This window comes from Gracilinanus agilis, chromosome 5 (genome assembly GCF_016433145.1).
Source record: "Gracilinanus agilis isolate LMUSP501 chromosome 5, AgileGrace, whole genome shotgun sequence".
NCBI classification, from domain to species: domain Eukaryota; kingdom Metazoa; phylum Chordata; class Mammalia; order Didelphimorphia; family Didelphidae; genus Gracilinanus; species Gracilinanus agilis.
The window spans coordinates 152,210,039-152,220,901 of NC_058134.1; positions in this window are offsets into that span (position 1 = coordinate 152,210,039).

Genomic DNA, 10,863 nt, shown 5'->3' on the forward strand with positions numbered 1-10,863 from the left:
GAATGCTGGAGGGGATGTGGCAAAATTGGGACATTAATGCATTGCTGGTGGAGCTGTGAACTGATCCAGCCATTCTGGCTGGCAATTTGGAATCATGCTCAAAGGGCTATAAAAGAATGCCTGCCCTTTGACCCAGCCATACCATTGCTGGGTTTGTACCCCAAAGAGATCATAGATAAACAGACTTGTATGAAAATATTCATAGCTGCGCTTTTTGTGGTGGCAACAAATTGGAAAAGGAGGGTATGTCCTTCAATTGGGGAATGGCTGAACAAACTGTGGTATATGCGGGTGATGGAATACTATTGTGCTAAAAGGAATAATAAACTGGAGGAGCTCCAGGCGAACTGGAGAGACCTCCGGGAACTGATGCAGAGCGAAAGGAGCAGAGCCAGAAGAACTCTATACACAGAGACTGACATTCTGTGGTAAAATCGAATGTAATAGACCTCTGTACCAGCAGCAATACAATGACCCAGGACAATTCTGAGGGATTTATGGTAAAGATGCTACCCACATTCAGAGGAAGGACTGCAGGAGAGGAAACATATAAGAAAAACAACTACTTGAACGCATGGGTCAGGGTGGACATGATTGGGGATGTGGACTCGAAACTACCACACCAATGCAACTACCAACAATTTGGAAATTGGTCTTGATCAAGGACACATGACAAAACTAGTGAAAATGCGCATGGGTAGGGGGGGCACGGGGGGGGGGTTGAAGGGGAAAGGAGGAGCATGAATCATGTAACCATGTTAAAAATGAATATTAATAAATGTAAAAAAAATTTTTTTTTAGTTTAAAATTCTTTCCTTCCCCCCTTCCCCATAATTGAGAAGGCAAGCAGTTTTATATTAGTTATATTGTGAAAGAAAACAAAGTAAATAGTATGCTTTAATCTGCATTCAGATTCCATCAATTCTTTTTCTGAAAGTGAATAGCATTTTTCATCATGTCCTTCAGAATTGTTTTAGAACATTGTATTGCTGTCATATCATAGTTGTTCATCGTACCATATTGCTATTGCTGTGTACAATGTTCTCCTGGTTTTGCTCATTTTACTTTGTTTCAGTTCATGTATGTCTTTCCAGGTTTTTCTAAAAGTATTCTGTTCACCACTTCTTACTTGTAAATTTTTTTTTAAGAAAAAACTTCAGACTGACTTTTAAAAGAAAGCGGTAATCAAATTGTTTGAATCAAGAAGGAAAAAGGTAAATTCACAACAATTGAAAATGAAATGAAGGAAACTATCAGAAACTATTTCATGAGTCAGTAAATAAGAAATTATCAAGTTCTTACTAGGTATTTGGCATTGTGCTAGGTGTTATACATACAAAAAGAAAAGGTAAAAAAAAAAAAACACAAATAACCCTATCCTTCCTTTTCAAGAGCTTGAAAGACTGGAAGGGAAAGAAAGGGAAGATTTGACCTGGAGTCTTGAAGAAGACAGGGATGATGACATGATGGAGATGAGAGACAAGATTCCAGGTAGAGGAAACACATAGGGCCAAGGCATAGAGACAAAGAGAGAGTATCATGTTCAAAGAACTATAAGTAGGCCAGTATAGTTGTATTATAAAGTGCCTGGAGAGAAGAAAGATATAAGAAGGCTGGAAACTTTGGAAGAACCCAGGTGATGAAGAGCTTTAAAAAGCAAACAGAGGACTTTATATTTGATCCTAGAGGTAATCAAGATGCACTAGAACTCAATAATGTAGTCAGGCCTAGAAATCACTTTGGCTACTAAAGTAGAGGATAGACCAAAGTAGGGGGAAACTTGAGGCAGGGAGGCCAACCTGAAGACTTTAGTTCAGGAATGAGATAATGAAGACCTGTACTAGGGTGGTGGCAATATAAAAATATATATATATTATATGTAATATATATTCATACTTATATGTTACATATATGAGTTACATAAGAAATGTTTTGAAGTTAAAATACACAAGAATTGACAACAAATTGGAAATTGGAGAGTGGCTGAAAGAGGTTAATGACTACTCCAGGGCCACACGGCTAGTAAGTATCTGTGGTTGGATTTGAATTTAGGACTTTCTGACTCTGATTGCAGCACTCTATCTACTGCACCACTTAGAGGTCCCAAGAAGATAGAAGTAAAATAGTATAAATAGAGATGTGCTGGAGCTACCTCAAACCAGCTCCCTGGAGTCAATTGTTCAAATTTCAGTGTAAGCATTTACATTTTGGGAATTAGTAAATACTACAAATCAGCTCTGTTTATTTTGCTGATTATCTAGACCAGTGTTGGGCAAACTTTTTAAAGAGGGGGCCAAAGGAAAGGAAATGCTCATCTGTCAGTTTCTAAGGCAACTCTTTTGAAGTTTCATTGTATTGTATCCTACTCTTTGTACTCATCAGATTAGGAATAACTGCATGCAGCTGGATAGAACATTTCAGGGGGCCACATCTGGCCTGCAGGCCATAGTTTGCCCATCACTGCTCTAGACTTAAGAAGGTGAAGCTGAAAATGTTAATAATGTAGATTAAACTTAGAAGCATTGTGCATTTTTTCAAAGAGCTGGTTGTTTAGTATTTACTAGCACACCACTAATAATAATATATGTACAGCTAACATATAAAATAACTTTTTTTTTAACAGTTCCCTTCAGACTTAGAATAAATACTAAGTATCTGTTCAAAGGCAGAAGAGCAGTTAGGGTTAGGCAACTGGGATTAAGTGACTTGCCTAGGGTCATGCGGCTAAGTAGTATCTAAGGCCAAATTTGAACCCAGGACTTTCCTTCTCTATCCTGACTTTCTATCCACTGAGCCACCTAGTTGCACCCATTTATATAACCCTAATAATAATAATTCTATGAGATAGATGGTACAAGGAGGATTGTCTCTTTTACAAATGAAGAAACAAACTCTCAGAGGCTGAATGATTTCATTAGTTACATAAGTAGTGGTGTGTCTAAGGATATTCATTTCTACTATATCCACCTCTGAAGTCATAAAATTTCAAAAAGGTACTAAGGCACAGGTGCAGTTTGGATTGTCTCCAAAAGGCCTTATCACCACAAATTTACTCTCCACCCAGTAGATAGGATTAGGGTTGGCCAGAACCCAGAAGATGTCCTGGGGTTTTGAAACTGAGACCCACACAGCTTCCCTATTATGTCTGAGAACTCCCTCATGTTAGAGAAAGTTCCCCAGAAACTGGACAATTCAACCAAGGTATAGTGGAGGCATAGTTGGGTATGAGCTCACTCTCCAAAAGCAACAGATACTCTGCAAGGCTTCCCAAAACCTATTGGTCTTATCATTGTAAACAATAAGGTTAATTCTTCCTCCTTTTATTTATTGACCCTGTATACCTTTAAGGGTAGTGCTAATGCAGCTTATAACAGAATCACAGGATTTAGAACTAAAAGCCTTAGAAATCATCTGGTCCAACTCTCTCATTTTACAAATGAGGAAAGTAAAGTTAAAAAGTAATAAGGAACAAGGGCTTGTCTGGATTCAAACCCAGTTTTGTTTGTTTGTTTAACTTCACTGTGCTATTTCATAGGAATTTTTACCTTTCCTCCCTCCTTCATTGTCATCATCCCATCTACCCCCAAAATGCGTCTATTTCTCCTTGTTTCTCTATTTTCCCCAATATAATTATTTTTAAAACCCATTTTGCTGTCAGTAGCAAATGCCAAATTTATTCTGGGTATCACCTTTCCAGATATAGTTCTTAAAGAGAGCAATGTCATAACATCATAGATTTAGAACTGGAAGAGAACTTAGAAGCTATCAGGTCCAATCCTTCATTTTATGAACTGACCATATTTTCTCCTGAAAGAATATAGTCAGTTTTGACGGATAGGTGATTTCTGGTTGTAAACCCAGTTCCCTTGCCTTCTGGAATATCATATTCCAAGCCTTCCATTCCTTCAATGTAGAAGTTGCCAGATCCTGTGTAATCATGACTGGGGCTCCATGGTATTTGAATTGTTTCTTTCTGGCTGCTTGCAGAATTTCCTCCTAGGCCAGGGAGCTCTTGAACTTGGCTATAACATTCCTGGGAGTTGTCATTTGGGGATTGCAAGAGCTGATTTGTGAATTCTTTCAATCCCTATATTACCCTTTTGCTCAAGAATATCAGGGCAGTTTTCTTTGACAATTTCTTGTAATATGATGTCTAGGCTTTTGTTTTTATCATGACTTTCAGGTAGTTCAATAATTCTTAGATAGTCTCTCCTGGATTTATTTTTGAGGTCAGTTGTTTTATTTGATGAGATATTTCATATTTTCTTCTATTTTTTTCATTCTTTTGATTTTATTATTTCTTGATGTCTCATGAAGTCATTGAATTCTATTTGTCCAATTCTAATTTTTAAAGACTGACTTTCTTCCATAACCTTTTAATCCTCCTTTTCCATTTGGTCTATTCTACTTTTCATGGAATTCTTTTCTTCACTGGATTTTTGTGCCTCTTTTTCCACTTGACCAATTTTTTTAAGCTGTTATGTTCTTTTTGCATTACTTTCACTTCTTAGGAGATGTAGGGAGGACTTGGCAGAGGTGATGAGATGTTATTATCATCAAAATAAATATACAGACTGAATTGTAAGTATCTTCCCAAATAATTATCAGGCACAGATTTGAAGGTAAAAAGTTATATTAGGAATTAACAAGGAAAATTAGAGAAGTTGATGAAGGTATTTGAATAAAGGAAAGGTGACCCTGAACTGTTAAATTGATGCCCCCTTCCCCCCTCCTCACTGGAGGAGAGAAAACACTTAACTAAAACTGGCTCTCTTGCTATAGATAAATATCTTACTCTCTAATCACTAAGTAATTATATAATTATATTAATGAAGAATAGTAATAACAAATAGGCTAACCCTATGAATAGAAATCATTAGCTTATGTTACAATGGCCACTTCAAGGTAAACCCCAAGTCAGGAGAATCAAGCAGAGTGTCTGCTCACATCCAATCCCACCAATTAACTGTCCTCAACCCTTCTCAACTGCCCCTCACCCAAAGTTCTCCAGGGGGGTCCCCTGGAACTCTGGGTGAGGCTCTCCCTGTACCTTTGCAGGGATTCCATGCTTTGCATCTGCACACAACAGCTGTTATGTTCTTTTTGCATTACTTTCACTTCTTTCCCCCATTTTCTTCCACTTCTCATTTGATTTTTTGAATTCTTTTTTGAGCTCTTCCAATGCCTGAGACCAATTCCCATTTTTCTTTGAAGTTTTGCATGTGGTTGCTTTGCTCTAATTGTTCCCTACTGAATTATTGCCTTGCTTTCTTTATTTCTATAAAAATTTTCTATAGTGAGGTGTTTCTTTTGCTGTTTGCTCATCTTCCCAGCCTTTTTTTTGGCCTATGGACTAAAAGTTCTGAAAACTTCTGATTCTGTCTCCTCTACTGATGGAGTGCAGGGCTTAGCTCACTGTGAGCTATTTTGCCCTGGGGCTAGGAGCTTTACCACAGGCTTGAAAGGGTCAAGCACTATGTACTTTGGGACTTCACTGCAGGATGGTGCCAGGGCTTGAGACTTCAAGGAGTGGGTGTGGGGTGCTCTGCTCTTGGCTTAGGCAGGGTCCTGGAATCCCAAAGTTGGCCTATGCCCAGGCTTGGAACCTGGCATAGTAAGGGGGAAGGAAGTGGGGGTCAGATAGCATTCCTCTCTGTGTATTTCTACTTCCAGTTACCCCATACACCATGAAAATTTACTCTCTGCCTACCTTTCAAGTTTTTTTTTTCTGCAGGAGAGCCCCTTTACTCCATCTTTTCTTGGTTCTGTGACTTTGGTTATTTTGAGGTGCTATTTTAAGTTTGGTTTGGGAGGATTCCCAGAATGGTTCCAGCTTTCACTGATACTCAGCCACCATCTTGGTTCTGCCCCACTCCAACCCTGACCCTTAATTTTATGTATGGGGAAACTGAGGCACAGAAATTAAGTGACTTGACCAAGGTCACCATTTTAGTGTCCCTAAGTCCAAGTCTAGTGTGTTATTTTCTATACCATGCTGCCCCTCTTATAAGCCAAATCAATATTCATTTGATTATCTAACCAAATGTAGACAAACCAAAATCAAGTGAATGATTTTTTAAATATGCATTGTACAAACAGGAGTAACTTGTTGATAATGCTGCTGACAATAGCTCAGAATTCTGCAGACCAAAACCACTGGTCAAAGTGGTTAAATTATGGAACCAAGAGCTGATACCATGATGACTCATAAGGTTACTAATGACTCAAACCAAGTCATTTAAACTCAGTTTTCCTGCCTTCAAAATGGGAACAAGAATTTCTGTATGTTTCCTAAGGATATTAACTGGATATTATAACAATGATGATACCCTCAGGACTGTGTAGATAACCCCTTACTGTGTAAACAGGATATGAAAATTTGGTCAATCCTAAATAAAAAACCAACAGAGGACATTTTTGTCCTATGAGTTCTGAGATATTGCATTGTTGTGCTCTTTACATCTTTAGATAAGAACAAATGCTTATAAAAATGGTTTTAAAATTATTTTACCTGTGTTTCAAGTGTCAAATGTATGTATGAGTATATGTCATATATACATACATATGCAAAGTATATATGTGAAAATATCTGAATATGCAAAGTATGATACCTTGTAGAAAGTTTATGTTAACCAATTAGATTAATATTTTCAACATTACCCACTATTTCAGAATATTTTATTAATTTTTATTAGAGTAAAGGCAGCATGGAGATAGTGGAGAGAGCTCTGGGACTGGAGTCAGAAAGACCTAAGTTAAAATTCCTCTCTGATATTTAAAAGGTAAGGCCATCTGCCTATTGGACCTATACAACTGGATACTCCATAGACATCTCAAAAATCATTATATTCATAACTGAAATTATTTATTTTTCTCTCTCTGCTATATAAATATCCTAAAATCCAGGGTTTGATATCTTTTGGAGGAATTTTAGGAGAAGAAGCTCACTGACACCTTGAATAAGGAAGACTAATCTTTTGAAGGCAGTGATATGGAGATGCCTGTGGAAATGACATGCTGCATCAAGAGATCCAGAATGAACTGAGCTGAAGGGGGTTGAACACATTTATTTTGAATGTAAATTCTTATGGCAAAAGGGAATTTCTCCCAATTGGCTTTTTTTCAATACATCTATTAATTTTTGTTTTTGTTTTCTTTCTCTTCTATCCCCTCTTGTTCCCAGGTTGCTGTAATTTCCCTTTAAAAAATGCAATGTTTTATACACCTTTAGTGGGAGAATATTTAGAGATATAGGTTGGTTATCTGAAATGATTCATTGGGAAGACTAAGCATGTTAATTTCCCAAGACCCGTAATTGGGGAGATTTCAACATGCTCGTCTCCCAATAGAATCACAGGGGGGATCGTGAGAAGGGAATTTGTGTGTTGATTTGATCAATCAGAGATTTGAACTCCCCTTCTTTTTGTTTTGAATTTGGGTCAATTAGCAACCACAAAATTGATCTTACAGGCACTGCTCCTCTGGGTGGTGCCAGGCTAATTGTGGAACTGGGATTGGTTCCTTGGGAGTGATGTAAGAGAGCTAGTGGGTGTAGTAAGGATTTATAAGATGAGACCCAGAAGGAAGCTGGGGGGGTTGCTTCTGAGGCTGAGATTTGGAGACAGACTCTGAGTTGTTAGGTTTTAGGTTGTTAGGCTAGGTAGTTTTTTACCTCCTTTTTCCCTCTCTTGTTATTTTTATCTTACTATAATAAAGCTATTAGAGCTATTAACAGTCTTATGACGTAAGGGTTAATTTCTATAAATAACGACCACATTTTTTTACTCTTATAATTTAGTCAAACCCATTCCAACCATTACACTACTATTCTTTCTTCAGAACTTCCCATTTTCTTTCCAGGGTAACATTATCTTTCTAGTAACCCAAACTGACAGACTCAAAAATTATCCCCTATCCATTCAGTTGCCAACTCCTGGTGACTCTGTCTTCACAGTTTCCTCACATCTGTCCCTTTCTCTTCACTCACAGATCATATGGCCAGCTCCCTAGTTCAGGTCCTCACAACCCAACTGTTACAATAACCTAATTAGTCTTTCTGCCTCATTTCTCCCTTTGCTAATCCATCCACACATTTGGCAAAGTAATATTCCTAAATTATAGGTCTGACTCCATTATTCCCTTTCTTAAAAAACTCCAGTGGCTCCTTATCGCCTCTTTGATAACTTCTCTGTTTGGCATTTAACATCCTTCACAATCAGGCTCCAAAAAAATTACATATTACTCCCTGAGGCAGGCTGGACATTGACTTAAACACAGTGCAGTTGTCAAAAACTAATAAGAAATTTTCCTCATAGGTGGTGGTCAGTGAACACAGGCACTTGGGTGTGTGGGTTTGCCTGGAGGGGATGAGCTTAGAGTAACTGCTCTACCTTCCTTTTAGGAGCTCATCAGACCTGATAAAACAAACTCCCACTTCTACACAGAAAACCAAATATTTGATCATATATTCAAGTCCACTGTACAGTCAGACTAGCCTTCTTCCTGTTTCTCACTCAGGACATTCCATTTTTCCCATCATCATGTCTTTGATATATACCTTACCTGTGTTTGAATTGCCCTTTTCCCTGGAATGTACTATTTCTTCAACTCTACTTCTTAGGATTCCTAGCTTTCTTTACACAGTACATCCTTCCCACCAAATTCCCTTTAATTTATATTGGTTTTGTCTACTAATACTTGTACACATTGCTACTCCTGATTGAATATAAGTCCCTCGAAGGCAAAGCCTGATTATTGTATTTGTATCCCCAGCATCTAGTAGGGTATCCAGGTTATTCAATAAATGTTTGTTCTCTGATTAATTCTGGGGAAATCGCTTAACATCTCCCTTTAAAACCTCCCAACCTCAATGTAATCCTCTCCTAAAATATGTAACCAGTTGCTAAATCTTGTGCTTGATATCTTCATAATATCTCTGGCATGAGTCTGTTTCTCAATACTCACTCAGGACTCAGAGGAGTTCATGCTCCTCTCAATCCTAGCCTAGAATACTTCAATGGCTTCTTAACTGGTCTTCTTACCAGAAGGCTCTCCTCATAGTCAATCTCTCCTTTCCATAGTTGCAAAGTATAGGTCATTCGCATACTTGATATACTCCAATGACTCCCTTTAGAATCATATATAAACTCTTCTGGTTGGTCTATAACACCTTTCACAAACTGGCCATTTTTTGCCTTTTTAGTCCTCTGAGCTGGTAAATATTTAACAATAGATTCTCAGAAAAGCTTAAAATGCATTGACATTTTCTGGATCATTTCCTTTAATCTAGATAATTAACAAAGTGATAAACTGATCCCTGCTTTGTATCATTTGTTGATTTCTAAAGTATATATGCTCACCCTGAAAATTTAACAATCAATTGCTCTTCAGAGCTGTACCATCTGATACCAACATATCCTCACTCCCATCACTTAGAATCCCTCATTTCAAGATTCACCTCATGCTGCTCATCCCCTCCCTGCCAAAATCACCTGGTATCAATTTGTATATACCTATATGTTTACACATTTTCTCCTCCACAGAATAGAAACATTACAATCTATTACAATCTGATTAGATTATAAGCTCCTTGAGGGAAGGCACAATATTTTTTTCCTTTGGAAAGTGTTTAAAATGGGCAGCCTGGGGGCAAAGTGGATAGAAAGGCTGTGCCTTCAGCCAGAAAAACTCATCTTCCTGATTCCTTTAGCAACTATGTAACCCTGGGCAAATCATTTAACTCTGTTGGCCTCAGTTTCCTCATCTGTAAAATGAGTTGGAGAAAGAAATGGCAAATGATTCCAATGTCTTTGCCAAGAGAATCCCAAATGAGGTCCTGATGAGTCAGCTATGACTGAACAACAATAAATGAGGTGTTACAGTTGATACAGCACTGGGCTTGGAATCAGAAGACGAAATCCATCCTTCCATACTTGCTAGGTGTGTAACCCTGGGCAAGTCACTTAATCCTTTTTGCCTCAATTTCCTCATCTGTAAAATGGCAAACCATTCTAGTATCTTTGCCAAGGAAACCACAAATGCAGTCACAATCAAACATGACCAAACTATAAATATTTATTGATTGATTAAGCATCATAATGCAAAAGCTGTTTTGCTTTTATCTTTGTATTCCCAGTGCTTAGCACAAGGGCTGGCTTTAAATTAATGCTTGTTGATTGATTGACTGATTTACCTATTACTAGAAGTCATAGATGGGTTATGATCTGAACTGCTTTGTAGAAAGGAGTTTCTCACACTGATGAAATCACAAATCCTGTTTGCCCTTTGTGACTTGTTTTGCTGGTCCTTAAACACAAGCAATATTGAGCTTATCAGCAGATCAATTTCCTAGCATTTGGCTTTATCCTCTTTAGGTTCCATCCTTTGAGCTGTTTGTCAATCCAGCACAATCTAAGCTTCACATTTTACTAAATTAATCTCAAATCAATCTACTGTAGAAACCCATCCATTGCCAACCTTCCTAGACTGAAGTCTATGTCAGCATCTCTATTCAAAACCAAGCATAGGGTGACATCTGTCCCACCTGGTGGTTGAGTAATTGAAATTGTATATTGAGGCCATTTTATATTTTACATGACCCAAGATGTCCATCCACAATATAAGCAGATCTGCGGTTCCTCTTGGGAAGTCGGCCAGCCTAGAGATAGTGTATTACATGCAACCTGCATCACAATTATTTCCATTGTGAATTTGCACTTGATGTCTTATCAGGAAGCTGAGTTTCCAGAGACAAATCACCCGTGTAAGTGATAATCTTTCCTACCTTTTTGTTTAAAAAAAAGTAAGGGAAGGGAGAAGGTGAATTAGAGTATCTTACTATGGCTTTTGTTGCTTCTCAATTGT